Consider the following 18,188-nt stretch of genomic DNA (forward strand, 5'->3'; position numbering starts at 1 on the left):
CATTGGCCAGCTGGGGAGTCACAGAAGAACAGTTTTCCTTTAATTTCCCTGTGATTCCCTAGAGCTGGGATTTACCTTCACTTTGTTCCTCTGGAAAGGCAGGATAACAAGCATTCCCCTATTTCAGAATAACAGGATATTGGAAAGGGAATAATAGGATAGTGGATGATTCCCCTGAAGCCAGTGGCTCTCCACAAACCCAGGAGGAGCCTCTTCCCACCTTTTCCATGCAGCAGCAGTCTCAGGATGCCCATCTGCTCCTATTGCAGTGCAATTACTGACAAATGGACCACTGGAAAGGATCTGTCATTGCTTAAAAACTGTGCTGTCAACACAGGAAAAAAGCATTGTGCACAAGTAATGGAAATAAAATCAAAGTGCCGTAATTTACAGCTGGATCTGAAGCTAACCCAAGCTGGCAGGAGCCTTTCCACTGACTTTATTAAACTTTGCACATCTGTGCTCAGCAGTGCTGGTAGCAGAGCCTGGCCAGGCCCTGGGGGATGCTCCAAGCCCCTGCTCTCAGCTTGGCCACAGCTGCTGGGGTGGAAGTGCAGCTACAGGCAGGGGCAGGGGCAGGCAAAATGAAAATCTGGAGCAAAAGGATGTGCAGAACTCTAACCCAGAGAAGGCTCCACATAAATAACAATCAGAGGTGGCAGTACCATGGGCTCTCTGCCCCCAGGCAAGCACCTACACATCTGTAAGCAATGACTTATATATGATATTGGTTTAAGATGCATATTGGTGCTTTGTAGACTAATGTCTTAAGCAAAACAGAAGGCAAGACCTGGCAAGTTTCCAGAGTCTGGGTATGTTGTGAAATAAAAACCACACAAATATAAACTTTCAGTGAGCAGGCAGTGAAATGTACAAAAACCCCAGCACCGTGCACTAGGGAAAATGTCCTGTCTGTCACTGCCTGGAGTAGAGGACAGCAGAAGTGGCATGAAGGAAACCAAGCCTTTAACTCAATTCATTAAAATGGGAGCCTGCCTGAAATGCAGGTTTGTTTTTTTAAATAAGGAAGTTTCATCTGTGAAGTTTCACAATAAACCATTCTCTGAAACAGTCTTGGGCAGCATTCATATTGCATTGAAGTTCAATATGAATTATCCATGTTCAACTAAACTTTTGTTTACCATCTGATAACAAATATTTGTCTCTGTGAGTGAGAGTAAAGGGCCAGTGATCTCTTGATCACCAGGAAGTAAATAAACCATTTGAATCCTGTGGAGATAATTCAGCCTGACTTTTTTTTTTTAAAAATTCCAAAAATGCTTTTTAGCCTTTATCTCAGACATTGCTAAACAGTGTTCTGGGGAATGGGTGATGGCAGAGGCACATCTGGAGAGAGCAGCATGACTGCTGCTCGTTGAGGCATGGCAAGGATGCAGGGCAGGGAGCAGAGAGGAGCACTCACATTTTGGCTTTGCTCTCTGCCATTCCAGGCAGCTCCAAGGGGCTTTGCTCAGCGTGTCCAGGCTCTTCCCCCACTGCTGAGAGCTGTTATTTCAAACCTTGGGTGCTGAGGAGCAGGAAGGGATGCCATCTGCCCTGCTGACAAACTTGCAGATGCACGGGACCTTTTTTTTAATTAGAGAATGCTTTTTATTTTTCCATGCTGGCACTGAGAGCAAAGCTCCTGGCAGATGGTGCAAGCCTGAAGAGCTCTCCCTGCAAGCTATGCTTGTTTGAAGTTGCTAACACTACATGCTTAAACACTAAATGGTGAAGTTTATAAAAATGTTTTGCAGGTTGTCAGGAACAATACAGCTTGTGTTGTGATCCAGAGAGATCCTGAGACAGCCAGGGAAGGGAAAGGAGCCGGCTCAACAAGGCCTGGTGTCACCCTGGGAGCTGGTGACAATGTGGGGTGGCACCCCTTTGCCAGGCACTGAGCTGATGGGCATGGGGTGGCAGGAGCTGTGGTCCTGGTGGGAGATGAGATGGGGTCCTGGTAGGGGATGAGATGGGGTCCTGGCAGGAGATAAGATGTGCTCCTGGCAGGATACAGATGTGCTCCTGGCAGGAGCTGTGCCCCTGCAGAGCCTGGCATCCCTGGGGGAGCTGCAGCATCCTCGACACCCCCAAAAGCTCAGAGGGTGCTGAGCACTGCCTGACCCCACAGATGCTGCCCAGGGCTCACTAAAAGCCTTCTTTGGCTGTGCCAGGGGGCTGTGGGCAGGGCAAGCGGGGCTGAGGGGCACTGTGCCCTCCTGAGCCCCTCTGATGTGCAGAGGGCTGGCAGCACACAGCTCCCCTGGGAGCAGGGGTGGTGTGTAAACCTTCCCAGGGGTTTGGGGAAAAATGACAATGCTGGCAGGGGGCCAGTTTAACTGGGAAAACTGAAGCTGACTAAGCCTGAACAGCTTAATTATCCCACGAGGTTAAACAGGTAAATGGCTTTAGGCCTCTTGTAAGAAACCAGGGATGAAAGGGTGGAAGCAGGAATAAGCTGCTTTTTTTTTTACCCCCCTGGATCAGATAAGAAGGAGAAATCTTCAGTGCTGCTGTAGCTGGATACAAAATTAAAAAAGAAAAAGCCTGGAGTTGCAGTGAGTAGTTAAAAAGCAATTAAACTTTGAAGAGCATATCCTGAGTAGCACGTTGAGAACACTGCTGTATTTTTACCCAGCAAGAAGTGCAATCTTTTGAGGATAATTTTCCTAAGTTTAAGGCAGTGATTACAGACCTAGAGCTGTCAACTTTATAACACCAGGTTTGGGGAAAAGTCTCTTCTGTGTCTGTGCTGTTTGTTAGCCTGGCAGTGGCAGGAATACCTGCAGCTTTAACAGTGCTCTGATGCCATTTGTTGCTTTTTTCTCTTTTTTTTTCCTTTTGTTTTTTCTCCTTTTTTTGGCAGTTGAGCAAGTTCAGAAGAAAAGTTGGTTCCTGGTTTAAGTGAGCATAGAACTGGCCCCAGGGAAATGAAGGTGGCTGTATGAATTTTCTCTCTTGACAATAAGAATAGTAGTGAAAAATATCAATATGCACATTTCACTGGGCATTACCTCTGAGACCACGACAACCGATCAGTTTTGAACAAAGCTTACATATACAATTATTTACAAGGTATTTTAAATCATACTGAAATGCAAATCTGCAGGTAAACTGAACTTTTATCAACACTTCTTGCTGAGCTGTGTGCAACTATAAAGAGCAGAAGTTTTGTGGAAGCCACAGGTCCTCAGTTATTCCCCTCCTGTTGACAGGATCCTCTGACCGTAAATGGCATTAAACGTGCACAACTCTTGTTTCTTAGCAACCTTATTTTTTAAACAAAGGGGGTTTGAATACATATCATTTATTAATTTTATGCTGTCAGGACATGCAATAATGTACAACAGACAAAACTCATGCCCAGCAGTTGCTGGTTGTTTTTTATTGTCTCCACAGAGCAAGTCAGAACCATTTGTGTAAGATAATTTTAAAAGAAGAACAAATCTTCTTCCTGGCCATTCCTTCCTGGCTGAGCAGGAGAAGTGAGGTCACCTCTGCTCCAAGGCAGTGTGGTGCAGCACAGGCAGTGATGAACCTCCTAGAGCCTCCCAGAGCCTCCCAGAACCTTCCAGAACCTCCCAGAGCCTCTCAGAACCTTCCAGAACCTCCCAGAGCCTCCCAGAGCCTCCCAGAGCCTCCCAGAACCTTCCAGAACCTCCCAGAACCTTCCAGAGCCTCCCAGAACCTCCCAGAGCCTCCCAGAGCCTCCCAGAACCTCCCAGAACCTTCCAGAGCCTCCCAGAACCTCCCAGAACCTTCCAGAGCCTCCCAGAACCTCCCAGAACCTTCCAGAACCTCCCAGAACCTCCCAGAACCTTCCAGAACCCCCAGAACCTCCCAGAGCCTCCCAGAGCCTACCAGAATCTCCCAGAATCTCCCAGAACCTCCCAGAACCTCCCAGAACCTCCCAGAACCTCCCAGAGCCTCCCAGAGCCTACCAGAATCTCCCAGAATCTCCCAGAACCTTCCAGAACCTCCCAGAACCTTCCAGAACCTCCCAGAACCTCCCAGAACCTTCCAGAGCCTCCCAGAGCCTACCAGAATCTCCCAGAGCCTCCCAGAACCTCCCAGAACCTCCCAGAGCCTCCCAGAGCAAACTCTGCCATTGCCAAGGAGGGCAGCTCCTTCCCTGAGATTTAGCCCTGAGATTCCAGCACGGCTTGGCTGTGTGTGGAGCCACAGCAGCCAAAGAAACAATTGCAGCAGCACAGAGAGACTCCAAGGGCTTCACTCCAAAATGAGGGATGTGAGACTGGGAGCATGGCGCTGAGAACTCTTGGGGTTTCATCCTTGAGTTAGGGGAGTGTGTTTGAGTGTTCAGCTGCCTGAGAAACGGTGATTTCCCTCAAATGCCTCTGCACCCAGACCCACAGTGATGGTCCTCCCTGCCCCAAACCCTCTGTCATTCTCCCATTAATGACACTCAGGGAAGTCTTTGTTCAGGAACACCCACAAAACATAAATAACATTTAATTAAATAAAGTCTCTGCTAAGATTTAATATGCTAAGATCAAAGCATGTGGCAAGTGATCTTTGTCTCTGACGGAAGGTTTCCCACAGACAAGAAATAATCTAGGTTCTTGCTGACAACACGTACAGAAAAGTTAATTTGTATTAAGAATGTGTCTACAGAATGCTCCCCTTACTCACTGACAGTCACATTCCAGGAACTGTTTCCACACAGGTGTGTGAGTTGTTTCTACTGTTTGTGTGTTTGGGGTTTTTTGGGGTTTTTTTTGTCTTTTCTCACAAAATGTCCCCAAGACATCTCTCACAGAGCCCTGTGTTTTTCTCCTGATACAATCTGAACCCTCTCTGCCTGTTTTGCAATGTGACAATCCCTCAAGCAGCTGGCAGATCCTGGCTCAGGCAGATGTTTTAGCACCCCAGCAAAGCAGAATCTCTTTCCCAGCTGCACACAGCCTGGAATCACTTGGCTCGGAAGAGCCTGCATTAACTTCAATTCCTTTATCACTTTATCTCATTGAAGTCTCATTTTTCTCTGCAGAGCCTTAATCTGAAATCAAGCATGGCCAAAGCTGGAGCACGTTTTCAGGGAAGGTGTCAGCACAGCAGAGCAGGAAGGAAATGTTATCAGCTCTGCTGAGCTCGGTGGGTTGGATTTTCAGTCGTTTGTCAGCACAATCCAAAGCAGCAGTGCTGGCTGGGGAAACGAGGCCTGACCCAAAGCCTATCGGAATCCATGCTAAATAACACTTAATTACTTGATCCTTTTCTCTCTGAAGTCAGGGAGATGTTGGCATTTATTTCAAAAGAAGCAGCTCCATGGCTTTGATATCTCTCATGTATTTCTCACAGTACTCACTTCTGCAAATCAAAGCAGAATCAAGAGCTCATTTTTTTATTCTTTTGAGCACACAAACCTAAGTGTCAGAAATGAAAATATAAAATATCTGTGGAATAAACTCTGATGACTTAACATTGATAAAATGAAGGCTTTTACTGGTATTCCTAAGGGTAATAATAAAAACTTATGAAAGAGTGAATCTTTTAACAGCTGAATAAAAGACTGGCTACAAGAAGGAAAGAAAAAGATGGAACTCTTTGTAATAATGGTTTATTCCACCCTTCATAATGTCCACCTTATTTGGTTATCTGTCAAATCTTCCCCAAGTTCAGATGCACTTTACAAGATGATATGTTTCCCATGAGAGGTTTAAAACTTCTTAGGGTTGTGATTGTTGCTTTTCAGAACTCAAAAAATGTTTCCAGAATTTGTAATTACAACATCACCAGAGCTGACATTATTGCTTAATGAAGTAAAACAACACTGAGATGTGACTCCATTATAGGAATAAATACAGGATAAATAAATTCATGCCTTACTAAAATTAAAGTTGTCCTGGGGATTCTGAGATTCATTTCTTCTGCTTTCAAAGAAGGAGTGGTTTTGATTCATGAGCTGAAGATTTGGAAGAGGCTGGTGCTGGCTAGCTGGTGTGTCTCTATGAAACTGCATTTAGCAAAGTGTCTTAGGAAATGAATTGATTAGAGATGAATGATACGAGGAGCAAGAGATCATCCTGTGCCCATTTGGTGCATTATTAGAAATTTCACAGCAGTAAAATCCTTTTTAGCCTCAGGGAGATCTAGCCAGCAAAGACATGTGACCCAGAGTGCAATTTCCTGGATTTGTGTCAGTGACGTGCATCAAACAAACTCCAACTCCTGTTTGTTAAAAAAGCAGAGAGAAAACACGTGGGAAACTCAAACCACCCGCACACTGTGCCCAAAATGCAAAGGAGAACGTGTGTGTGGAGGGAAGAAGGGCCAGTGCTGGCAGCCTGGGGATGTGCTGCTGCCCAGCTGTGCCCAGGGATGGCTTCTGGCAGCCTGGGGGTGTGCTGCTGCCCAGCTGTGCCCAGGGATGGCTTCTGGCAGCCTGGGGGTGTGCTGCTGCCCAGCTGTGCCCAGGGATGGCTTCTGGCAGCCTGGGGATGTGCTGCTGCCCAGCTGTGCCCAGGGATGGCTTCTGGCAGCCTGGGGATGTGCTGCTGCCCAGCTGTGCCCAGGGATGGCTTCTGGCAGCCTGGGGATGTGCTGCTGCCCAGCTGTGCCCAGGGATGGCTTCTGGCAGCCTGGGGATGTGCTGCTGCCCAGCTGTGCCCAGGGATGGCTTCTGGCAGCCTGGGGATGTGCTGCTGCCCAGCTGTGCCCAGGGATGGCTTCTGGCAGCCTGGGGATGTGCTGCTGCCCAGCTGTGCCCAGGGATGGCTTCTGGCAGCCTGGGGGTGTGCTGCTGCCCAGCTGTGCCCAGGGATGGCTTCTGGCAGCTCTCAGGGGCCAGAGGCAAACACAAACCTGGCAGCTGGGAGAGCCCTGCTCCTGCAGCACTGGGTGTGTGAGAAGCTGCTCGCAGGAGGAAGGCAGGATGGTGAAGGACACGGCCCCAAACTTCCCTAACAAATGAACTCGGAGCCTCCCGTGGGAAAAAGGCTGGAAAATTAGCTGTGTACACTTCACAGCTACTTCTGTCTGCTTTTGCTAATGAATCAAAGTGTTTTGAACTCTGCCTCAACAGACCTGTATAAATCTGTTAATGGGCTTGGAAACTTGAACAGAAATGTTGCTTAGAAGGCGTCTCACACTGGAATAGTTCCTTTATATGCTAAGGGTATTATCTGATACACCCAGGATTGGGTAGGAAGGGCTATTTCCTGCACATGTGGTAAGAAAATCCAGCTATTCCAGGCCCCAGGAAAATTACATGCTCCCACGTAAAGAACCCAGCTTCCTTTCCTTAGATCTGTTTTCTTTTCCTCACTCTATAAAGCAAAATTCCTTTAAAAGAACCACCCTAATGGCTTCCTATGCTGATACAAACCAAAAAGCATTAATGAAGGAAGAGAACATGAAAATCTGTATTTAACTACTGATTCTCACCAGAGAGGAGTAGGATGAGCAACTTCAAACCAAGAGCAGGAAAATACCCACAGTGGCCTTCCACATGATGCAGCAGAATGTCATTTCATCCTCACAACCCCCAAAAGGGAAGTCCTGTTACCCTCACCCTACTACAGACCACAAACTGATACATGATGAACTCTCCAAGTCTTAAAGAAAATGAGTGATTGAGGAGGGAGCTCAGCATGGTCTCCTGAGAGCCAGGCCACAACCAGGCCATCCCTCTTGTATGAAAAATTCAGTTAACTTTGAAGACATCCACAGTTCAGCAGAAAGGATCAGACAAGCTGTTTGAATACCACAAGAAGGGCTTTTATTGTGTGGGATATGCAGATAGGAGTCCATTTACAGGAATTTGAATGGATAGGCTTGCACACGTCAGGGAAGGGAGTGCTGCACATCACCAGCCTCAGAGAGGGATCAACATCCTGCAGCAGAGCTAGCAAGCACGGCTTTGTACCACTTAATAGGGCTGGATTGTTTTTTAAAAGGACCATTCTTATTCTTTTTTCCTTTCCTTTCAGTGGAGGAGAACAGGCTAGGATTGAACAAAAAGATTACAAAGCAGCCACATTGTTAGACAAAGGTTAAGGACCTTGGTCTCAGGGGAAGGGGAGGCTGTGCAGCACCCAGGGAAGTTGTGATTTCCCTTTGGGCTTGTGTGTCCCACACCTCAAAGACGGGCCAGGATATCCCACAGAGCCCCATGTCATGCCAGATTGGTGGCTCCTGATTAATGCTCATTAATCTAATCTTTAGCTGATGTGTGCTCATCTTAGCCCAGGGTGACTGGGCTGTATCTCACTTGTGTTGTCCTTTGGAGAGAGGGAGGTGTGACTGTGAATAAAGAATTTCTTCATTCTGGTTAAGTAACATCTAATGAAACATAATTCTTAAAGATGGTTGTGATAATAGTTTAGTGTGAGTTACACAGTCACCTTTCAGCCACTTTCAAAGCAGTTAAGGACAATGAGTAAATACACTAATTATAGTTAATAAACAGCAAGGTTCCTGCTGGTCTTCACGCAGCCCCTGACGATGCAGAACAATTTTGGAAGAACTTGGCAGGAAAGGGTTGTCTTTTTATGGACTTGTTAACTTTTTCTGAGAGGCATGGAGGGAAGAGGACAGTTGTGAACAGACACGTGGGAGCTGGAAGTGCAGAAAGCATCTTTCCTAACCAAAAAGGAACATCCATCCTAAAGGAAGAAGTTTTGGAATATTTCCCAGTAGAGGCTAAATTATTTCAGACTTTTTATTTTCTGGGTTCTCTGGCTCTCAGTGCTGGACCCAAACTAGCAAGACTTTGTAAAAATCACATAAATATGATTTCTTTCATAGACACATTCCTCTTTGCTAACTACAGATCACTTTTTTTCTGGAAGTTTGCCACCAGGGTTTTCTCATTCCGTGTTCTTGCCTTCCCTTAGGCTGCTAAAGATGAGAGTCTTTTAGATAGCAAGGAAATGGTATTTACCATTATTTCTGTATTCCCGCTTTTATCACTTTGGGGAAAAGGACAGTTAATCTCCTGAAGTTAAACCAGCAGACAAACATACTGCAATTCAAAGTTAATCATTGAGTAAAACTTGGGTTCAGCCAAGCAGGATGCAAAAAACTAGAAGGCAAATTTCAACCCAAATGAGAGGTATTTTCTACAACAAAATACTTGTCTTAAGACCAATATATTATTTTAGAGAGTTGCCTAAACCGCTTGTGTCACCAGAGATTATGTTACACTCAGCAGCGCACGGATGACAAGGGCCACGTTCACACTTGTTTTCTCTCCACGTTATCCAAAAGCCGATTCAAATTTGGCTCGGGTGTGCCAAGGGTCAGAGCTCATGTCACAGGGCCAGGGTCCCGCTGCCCTGTCCTGCCCCAGCCTCGTGCAGCGTCCCCTCGGTGTGGGACAGCCCGAGTGTCCCCAGCTGCCCGAGGGTACCTGCACAGACGGCCTGCTGGGGCTCCTGTCGAGCCTTTAGGTTAGCACACAGGGCTTTAGCTTTGCCCTTTCTGCCGCAGCGCTTCAAGCGACTCCTGATTGTTTCTGTTCCTTTTTCACACAGCTTGCCATCAGCGAGATGTCACTGTCGATGGGAGCCGGGGGTCACAGTGCCGCCGCTGTTAGCTGAGCGTTCCCCGCAGGGGTTTTCTGCTGGGCTGCTGACCGAAACCCTCCTGAAGCTGCCCAACACGTGAGGCCATTGACGCTTCCTGCAAAGCGGAGCGGCGGAGAGGCAGCGCCCCAGCTCCCCACAGAGATCCCGCACGGCAGCCGGGGCCCAGAACGGCCGGCGGCCCTGGGGAGCCTGCAGCAGCTCCGAGCGGGGACCGGCACCTGCGAGGGGCTGAGCACGCCTGCGGGGGCCGGGGCAGTGCCGTACCGGGGCTGGGGCTGGGGCTGGGGCAGTGCCCGGCTGTACCGGGACAGTGCCGGGGCTGTGCCGGGGCTGGGGCCGGGGCTGAGCACGCCTGCGGGGGCCGGGGCAGTGCCGGGGCTGGGGCTGGGGCTGAGCACGCCTGCGGGGGCCGGGGCAGTGCCGGGGCTGGGGCTGGGGCAGTGCCGGGGCAGTGCCGGGGCTGGGGCTGGGGCAGTGCCGGGGCTGGGGCCGGGGCTGTACCGGGGCTGGGGCCGGGGCTGTACCGGGGCTGGGGCTGGGGCTGGGGCAGTGCCGGGGCTGTGCTGGGGCTGGGGCTGGGGCTGAGCACGCCTGCGGGGGCCGGGGCTGTGCCGGGGCTGGGGCCGGGGCTGGGGCCGGGGCTGTACCGGGGCTGTGCCGGGGCTGTACCGGGGCTGTACCGGGGCAGTGCCCGGCTGTACCGGGGCTGTGCCGGGGCTGTACCGGGGCTGTACCGGGGCTGTGCCGGGGCTGTACCGGGGCTGTACCGGGGCTGTACAGGGCTGTACCGGGGCAGTGCCGGGGCTGTACCGGGGCTGGAGCTGGGGCTGTACCGGGGCTGTACCGGGGCTGTACCGGGGCTGTACCGGGGCAGTGCCGGGGCTGTACCGGGGCTGTACCGGGGCTGTACAGGGCTGTACCGGGGCTGGGGCGGGCGGGCCGCGGGCCCCGCCCCGAGCCCGGCCAGCCGCGCCGAGCCAGCGCCGGCAGCATGAGGAGCGGCGCCGCCGCCACAGCCGCTGGGGCCGCGGGACGGGCGGAGCAGGTGCGGCGGGGCCGGGAGCGGGAGCCGCGGGCTGGCACCGGGCACGGGTCCCTCCTTGGGCCGGCACCGGGCACGGGTCCCTCCCTGGGCCGGCACCGGGCACGGGTCCCTCCCTGGGCCGGCACCGGGCACGGGTCCCTCCTTGAGCCGGCACCGGGCACGGGTCCCTCCCTGGGCCGGCACCGGGCACGGGTCCCTCCCTGGGCCGGCACCGGGCACGGGTCCCTCCGCGGGCGGGAGGGAGCGAGGGAGGGAGCGCCCCGAGCCGGGCTCTGCTCCCTGGCCGGCGGCGCTCGGGGCGGCTGGGTTGTGCCGAGCCGGGCTGTGCCGAGCCGAGCCGGGCAGTGAAGAACCGAGCCGGGCAGTGAAGAACCGAGCCGAGCCGGGCTGTGCTGAGCCGAGCCGGGCAGTGCCGAGCCGGGCTGTGCCGAGCCGAGCCGGGCTGTGCCGAGCCGAGCCGGGCAGTGCCGAGCCGGGCTGTGCTGAGCCGAGCCGGGCAGTGCCGAGCCGGGCTGTGCCGAGCCGAGCCCCACGGGCGGGTCCGGGCGCGGGACTCCCGGAGCCCTCCCGGAGCCCTCCCGGAGCTTTCCCGGAGCTTTCCCGGATCCCTCCCGGAGCCCTCCCGGGGCGCTCCCGGGCGGGGACGCCGCTCTGGCTCGGACGGCCACGCAGGAAAAGGCAAAATAATCTTTTCTCTCCGTGAGTACCCTGCCATTAAGGCAGCCGAGCGCTTTCCAAATGTGTTACGACACTGGAGCGGGCTATTAGTTTGGACGCGTCCTAATGAGTGTGTTAACATCCTTCTCTGCTCACCTTTTGGGCTAATTGAGGATGGCATCTGCTGAGTTTCTCTTTGCGCTGTGAAGCGTTTGTTAACCTGTGATAGTGATTGTCTTGTGTTCGCTCCGTTTTTCATGTGTAAATTCAGCATGTGACTTGAATTCAGATGCCTGGTGATTGTAGAGTTATTTACTCCTACGCCTCTAAGGTTGAGCCAATATCAAAAAGGTCTCTCTCAAGCTTATTGAAAGAGATCTGGAGGTCTCTGTCGGCTTTAAAAACTGTTTACAATTGGCATCCTTGTTGGTGCCTTCAGTCAGAATGAGCTCTGAGCGTGGAAATGGGACTACATTCCTTTATTTAAAGGCGGTCCCTTGCAGGTCAAAACGGAGGCATGTTGGCATGGCCAGGAAACTCTCTGGGAGCGTGGATTTGTTCTTTTTCCCTTTATTTTTCTTTCTTTTTTTGTCTTTAGAGATCCTAAGCCTTGCAGTGAGGTGGAGCAGCGCAGTCCTCTGCTGCCAGTCCCGGCTGGGGTGTAGCTGCCCCTTCTCTGACTCTGCTTTTGGTTTTGAGGAAGTTCTTAATCTCTCTGTGACTCAGTGTCCTAATCTTTAAAATGACTTAATAAGACTTGTCACGCTTGCCTCCCAGGGACATTAACATCTAATTGATGCTCACGAAGTGCCTTGATCTGGGAGAAAAGAGGGCATCCTGCTTCCCTCATTTCGCCACTTTGTTTTGGGTGCTAATTATATTACTGGGGTGGAAAACAGATTATCTGGCAGCCGAACTGGAGCTCCTGTTCGCTCCCATTGACACGGGCACTCTAAGTGAGCGTATGCTCACACTTAGTTGGAGGTGTCTGGGTGTTTCTCTAAATTCAGCGGGGTTTGTCCTTCCTGGAGGATGCATCTGAGAAGTTGCAACAGACTTTTGCTCCTAACTCTAGAGATACTACACACTTCGTGTATTATGAGGTCAGTAAAGGTTTTAAGAATTAAAACTGCGTTGACTCAACTGTCAGCATGTCCCTGATCTTAAATCTTTACTCAGCCTGAATCTTACGTCAGTCTCGGTAAAACATACAAATTTATAGCTCTCTGCTTGAACACACAAGCTTTAGAATACAAAATCTGTCTTTTTAACCGTGTTACTTGCTGCTCAGAGGAGGAATTAGCCACTTTACCCTGGCTTGAATCTTGCCCCAGCGCTCCTGTTGGCTGCTGCCTCCCCAGTGGCAGGGGCTGCGATGCTGGGGTCAGCACACACCAGGAGACACCAGCATTCCTAAATCAGCTGATGCCAGCGGACACCCTGCCTCACAGCACCGGCACCGTGGTGTTTTTCACCTGAACCTTGGGCTTGCTAAGTTCCCAGTCCTTTCCCTGCGCCTTGGCTCTGTGTGCTGAGGCTGCTTTGGCACACGGCATCCGACTCACGCCTTCGCTTCTCCCTTCCAGCTGCTCTGTCCTTGCTGTGCTGAGCACATGTGCAGTGCTGAGACCTGACAAATACACCTGTTTGATGTTCTGCAGTGCCATTCTCTTCATGGTATAGGAAATGATGCTGCAGGTGCATCTTAGAGTGTGTGGTGGAGAAATGAAGTTCTGAAGGGAAAGCGAAGCACGCTTCATTCCACTTTCTCTTGCCGTGTGGTCTGCAGCAAATGATGTGGCTGTTCCTGCCCTGGCTGTAAAATCAGGTGAAGTCTTAACAAATTAGTGTGAAGAGAAGCACACAGAAAGGGGAAATTGTCTCTGTTTCGCTCTGCATTTCCTTCTTTGCTTGTTTCTAGTTAATTGCCTCAGTGTTGCTCTGAAGTTGTACAGCATTACCAGAACCCTGACATCAGGGTGCTGCTGTTTGTGGGGAGATCACATTTCCTTCAGTCTCTCCTAGAATCTAGATGTATGATCTGAAAACGTTTGGTTTTCACTAAGATGAGCTGAAGCAGGGTTTTCTAGTCTCCTGTCATACCTGCTCCTCGTGGAGGTGAGAGAGCTCATGTTGTGGCTGGAGATGTTCTTTAAGTGTAAGAAACCAAGAAACAGGAGAGGTGATTGCTCTCCAGTTTCTCCATGAGTGTGTGTTAATTCTCCCACCTCTTTCAGCACATACCTGGTATCTGCTCTCTGGTATGTTATAACCAGTGTCTTGAAAACTCAAGGGAAAACTTTGGAATGCCGTGTTTCCCACTGGAAATTCCCCTCTTCCACGTGGCTGTGACATTTGCTGTGGGTGCTTGGTAACCTGTGTCTGTTCCTTCGGCTCGCTCCGATTCCCCTGGCATCACCAGAAAAGCTCTTTCCTAGTGGGAGAGGCTTTGCTCCTTAAGGGCATGGTGTGTTTTGATTCCTTTAAAATGAAGACACTTTCAGGTGTCTGAAACATCTGTCCCAAAGGTCCTTCTGATTCCTCAGCTCGCTCATGTGCGGAGTCAAGGAGCTTCACAGAGGCTGAGGGGCTGCTTTCTGTGGCTGTGCTGTGCATGCATCTCTGAATAGATGTGTACCTGTCCAGTGGGAATTCTGTGTGTGTTTGGGGTGTGAGCAAGCTCCTGGCTGCACCTTTCCTGTCCAAGCTCTTTCTGTGTGAGGAGCCTGTGAACTCGGAGGGCGCAGCTCCGCGCTGTGTCTGGCGGCTCAGTGCTGCAGGGAGGGCACACTGCTCGTTCCTCATCTCTGGGACAGCTTTGAGAGGTGTTTATACAGCAAACTCACTCTTTCACAAGTGCTATTAGTAGTTCAGGGTACGTTAGACTGATTCTGGAAAATATAGATATTCTAAATTAAGGCCATTAAGTGTCCTCTGATTCAGTGACTGTGAAGATACGCAGTTAATATTGTATTGTGACACATTCTGGAAATTGCTGTGTTTATTTTTGACCTGGAGAGGATGACTAACTCTTTCATGTATGCATAGTTACATTTACGAGCAAGTAAAAACTTTCCCAAAATTATCTTTAGACTCCTAGTTCCATGAAAGGAGAAAAATTCAGCTTGTCCCTAAATCTCTGTGTTATCAAGCCCTCTTTCTGCTCTGGGCTGATAACCCCGTGTTCAGTGGGGATTATGGTTTTGGGGTTTTCTTATTTCCTCCAAATCTTTGTGAGCAATTTGCTGTGTGGGGAGAGCAACAAGAGCAAGCCCATTCTATGTTGGGAAAGGTAGGTGGTACCACAACACAAATTAGAAGATAGTACTGCCATTATTATATTTAGTTAAATTCTGATCTTATTTCAGTGTCCCAGTAACACTGATGGCATTAGGAGGAAACTTGGGTTTGCTTCTTCTAGCTTTTGGCCCCCTAGAGCTGTGATGGCAAAACCTGGTGAGGCAGGTGGTTTATGGAATTGTGTGATGGAAATATGTGGACTAGATTTAAACTTTTGTTTTTGGCTCTGCTGAAATGATGGCAGCAGTTTCTCCAGCTGCTGCATTCAGCCAGGGGAACGTTACCAATTCAGTTTTTAAAAGGACTGTGCCTGGCATTGTGTGTTGTGGAGTTTTGGCTTCCTCAAAAGCAGTTTCTTTGGATCTGAGAGTCCACAATAAATCCTTCTCAGACCTTTTAAGCTCACAGCTTATTGTGTGTTTAGACTGCAGTAATGGCTGCAGTTCATCGTTCTCTACTGCCGCCATCACCAAGCATCAAAGTAGAATTTCCAAAGCCGTGTGAAATTTTTGTTGGGAGGAGGCAGGGATGCTTTGTAATCACATTTAAGTAGTCTTACGGTAGTTCAAGAGACTTTAAACCACCCTTCCAGTACCAAAAAAGGCTACAAGAGAGCTGGAGAGGGACCTTTTACAAGGGCAGGTAGTGATAGGACAGGGGGTAATGGCTTTAAACTGAAAGAGGGCAGGATTAGATTAGCTATCAGGAAGAAATTCTTTGCTGTGGGGGTGGTGAGACACTGGAGCCATGATATTTTTCTTACATAGTGTTACTTTTAGAGACTAAGGGCATTAAAATACCTAGTTCTGATAACGTATGTTGTCATTTTCTTACCTGAATGTGACACCTATAGCTGACCGGAAGGCTTTTAAATCTTCCAGATTTTCCTAGTTTATGCTGTGCAAATCATCCATGATGGAATTCAGAAAAAAAAAATATAAACAATTTAGTAAGCAGCAATCAGAAGGTGGAGCAGAAGAGATTCTCCCCTGTTTTTGAGAAGACTGGTGTGTGGCAGATAGTGGAATTCTTTTCTGTGTGATCGGATAAGAGTGTATTGCAAAGACCATAATCTGTGTTGCTGGCTGAGGTGAGCCCCATCTGTTAGTGGTGTCAGGGATGTGCAATACCCTCACCCTCCGAGCTCATGCAGGCAGGGAGCAGCACAGAAGGATTTACAGGAACAAATGCAGGCTCTGAGAGCAGTTGCTAAAGGCAAAGGGAAGAATTCAGAACGGAATGCAATGTTCTCTGCTGACACCCCTTCTAGCTGAGGAAACCCTCTGGTTAAACAGGAACTTTACAAGATACTGGGTACTTTTCAGTTTCTGCTTATTCATAGTTTGACCCCCTTTAATACTGGTTCACCTATTGTACGTGCTTGTTATCAGGCTGGTTTTTATTCATTGTCTTTATGGCACCTTGTGCTGACCTGGGGAATAATTTGAAGTAGCAATCTGAGCTGATTAGATTTAGAAACGGGGCTTGTGTTGGGCTTGGTTCGTGGTGGTAAATGTGCAGTGGGTGCTGATCAGCCCCATGTCATCCTTCACCCCAGCTGTGGGTCAGACACGGGGGCTGATGGCACTTGAACTGCCATTGCTTTTCTCCTCTCAGAGGCAGGGAAGGAGCGAGAGTCCTGACACAAGAGCTTACTGCTCCAGGTCTCATTTCCATCCTAGGTGAACTCAAAGAACTTCTGATGGAATGTGATATTTGGACTTGGATAATTTATGTGAACGAGTTCTCGTTCAGATCTGATCTCCTGGCCTTCTGCTTGGTATTTGATTTTCCCCTTTCACTGAGTGCTACAAATTCCTATGGTTGCCACCTATGCAGCCAGCTGTTTCTGTCACTTCAGAAGATTGTTTCAGTAATTACATGGCTGTAGGGACAGAAGAATATTGATGGCTGGAGCCATTTTTAAGATTTCAGAGTATGAATGCAGAGTGTAAGTTCCTCCTGTTTCTATCTATGGATTTTTAAAAGCAGCAGCTGACACCCCTGTGTACAGTATTTGTGTTCAGAGCATTAACGTGGCTGACTGAATGTCAGAAACATGCACACAAGGTTAAGGCTTGGACACAAGCTCCATAAAGATGAACTGTTGGTGCATTCAAAAACGGAGTTTGTGGGTGTAATCAAATACCTCTGGCTGTACTTACTCTCTGAAACTCTGCTGTAGCACCAAGCCAACATTAGGTGTCCCAGAAATGCACTAGGGATAGTGAAGCTTGTGTAAAGAGCTGAATACATGGCAGTGAACCTGTTCAGAAGAAACCATCTTTCTGTAGTTCTGCTGGGGTGTGTGTGGGGGGGAAGAAGGGCTAGGGTGGTTACTTTATTTCCTGGCAGCGAATAGCACACATTTTTCAGCACACAAAGCGGATATTGCTCGGTTTGTGACCTGCTTCCTGCTGCAAGTGTGCAGGAGCAGGGGCTGGTTTGTGTGTGCTGCACTGGTGCCACACAGCCCCGTGTGCTGCTGCCCTGCGGCACGGGCACGCCGTGTGCCTCGCTGGGCCAGTGACCCTGTGGGCACACACCACTGCTGTGCTGGGCCTTCTCCTGGCTACCTGGGACACCTCTGGGAGGAGGTGTGAGCTGCAGGGATCCCCAGATCCCCTGGGTCATGTAACACTCCCCAGCACTACTGCAGAACGGCGTGGCACAGCCACCGAGGGCTGCAGCTCAGCCACATCTCACCTGGCATGCTTAGGTAAGCACACAGGAGAACAGCTTCATGTGCACCAGGCCAGCTCTGTGCACATCATGGGAAAAACCTGCCTTTGGAGTCCCCTGTGCAGTAATCCTGGTGACTGCTTCACAGATCAACTTTCAGGTTAAAGATGGAACAGAACAGAGGGGAGCAGCGTTATTCCTCCGGAGCATCGGCTCTCCCCTGGATGGGGGACTCAGGGGGATGCTGACCTCGGGCAGAGAGGAGTTAGGGTGTCCTGGGGGCAGCCAGGAGGGAGAGGTGGCTCTGGGAGATGTGATGTGGCTCTGGGAGATGATGTGGCTCTGGGAGAGGTGGCTCTGGGAGAGGTGGCTCTGGGAGATGATGTGGCTCTGGGAGATGATGTAGCTCTGGGAGATGTGGCTCTGGGAGATGTGGTGCAGCAGGTGCTGGCACAGGCACCAGGAGCTTGGCAGAGCTGGGTGCTGGTCCCTCACCTGGACAGAAGGGTTTCCTCTGGGTTTCCTTCCCAGCTGGGAGTGAAAAGTCACAGTGGAGCGTTCAGCTCTGTGTGTTCATGTGGGAAAGGAGAGCCACGAGCTTTCTGTCTCACACTTACCTATGCAAAAATGCAAAGGGTGGTGCTGTTTTCTCTCTGTTTTCTTTGTGACTGAGGAAAGAGTTGTGATTGTTTGCTGAACACATTCACACAGAGGGCTCCAGCAGAATTTCTGATGCTGTTTCATGACAACTGCAGGAGTTTGACATCTTAAGGCCCTATTTATGCATTTAGATACAGACCACCACACCTGGCTGTAGCTATTTCCTCAGCTCCTGCCTGACTTACTGACTGATGGTATTAGTATCTCGTGTGTAGAAGCATCTTCAAACTCAGGCATGGAATCAGAGCATGTCTCCCAATTAGTTTAGCCATTAATAGAGAGCAAGAAGAGCT

At 49.9% G+C, this 18,188-nt stretch overlaps 1 protein-coding gene and 1 long non-coding RNA gene across 8 annotated transcripts in view; one reads left to right on the forward strand and one right to left on the reverse strand.

The window, feature by feature from the left end:
• Window positions 1-7,718: 7,718 nt before the first annotated feature.
• LOC147652358 (uncharacterized) lies at window positions 7,719-11,924 on the reverse strand. Its single transcript, XR_015288588.1, has 2 exons — window positions 11,410-11,924; window positions 7,719-9,645 (listed from the first exon to the last, which is right to left on the reverse strand). It is a non-coding gene; the product is annotated as an uncharacterized LOC147652358 (long non-coding RNA).
• Window positions 10,484-18,188, forward strand: part of MICAL2 (microtubule associated monooxygenase, calponin and LIM domain containing 2) — a 112,563-nt gene continuing 104,858 nt past the window's right edge. For 3 of the 7 annotated variants that reach the window (XM_086895190.1, XM_086895188.1, XM_086895189.1), the window contains exon 1: window positions 10,484-10,596. The gene's annotated coding sequence lies outside the window, so the exon portion shown is untranslated. The remainder of the gene's footprint in view (window positions 10,597-18,188) is intronic. The other 4 variants (XM_086895185.1, XM_086895183.1, XM_086895184.1 and 1 more) reach the window with 2 other exon arrangements.

Source organism: Cyanistes caeruleus, chromosome 6, assembly GCF_971803275.1.
Source record: "Cyanistes caeruleus chromosome 6, bCyaCae1.hap1.1, whole genome shotgun sequence".
NCBI classification, from domain to species: Eukaryota; Metazoa; Chordata; class Aves; order Passeriformes; family Paridae; genus Cyanistes; species Cyanistes caeruleus.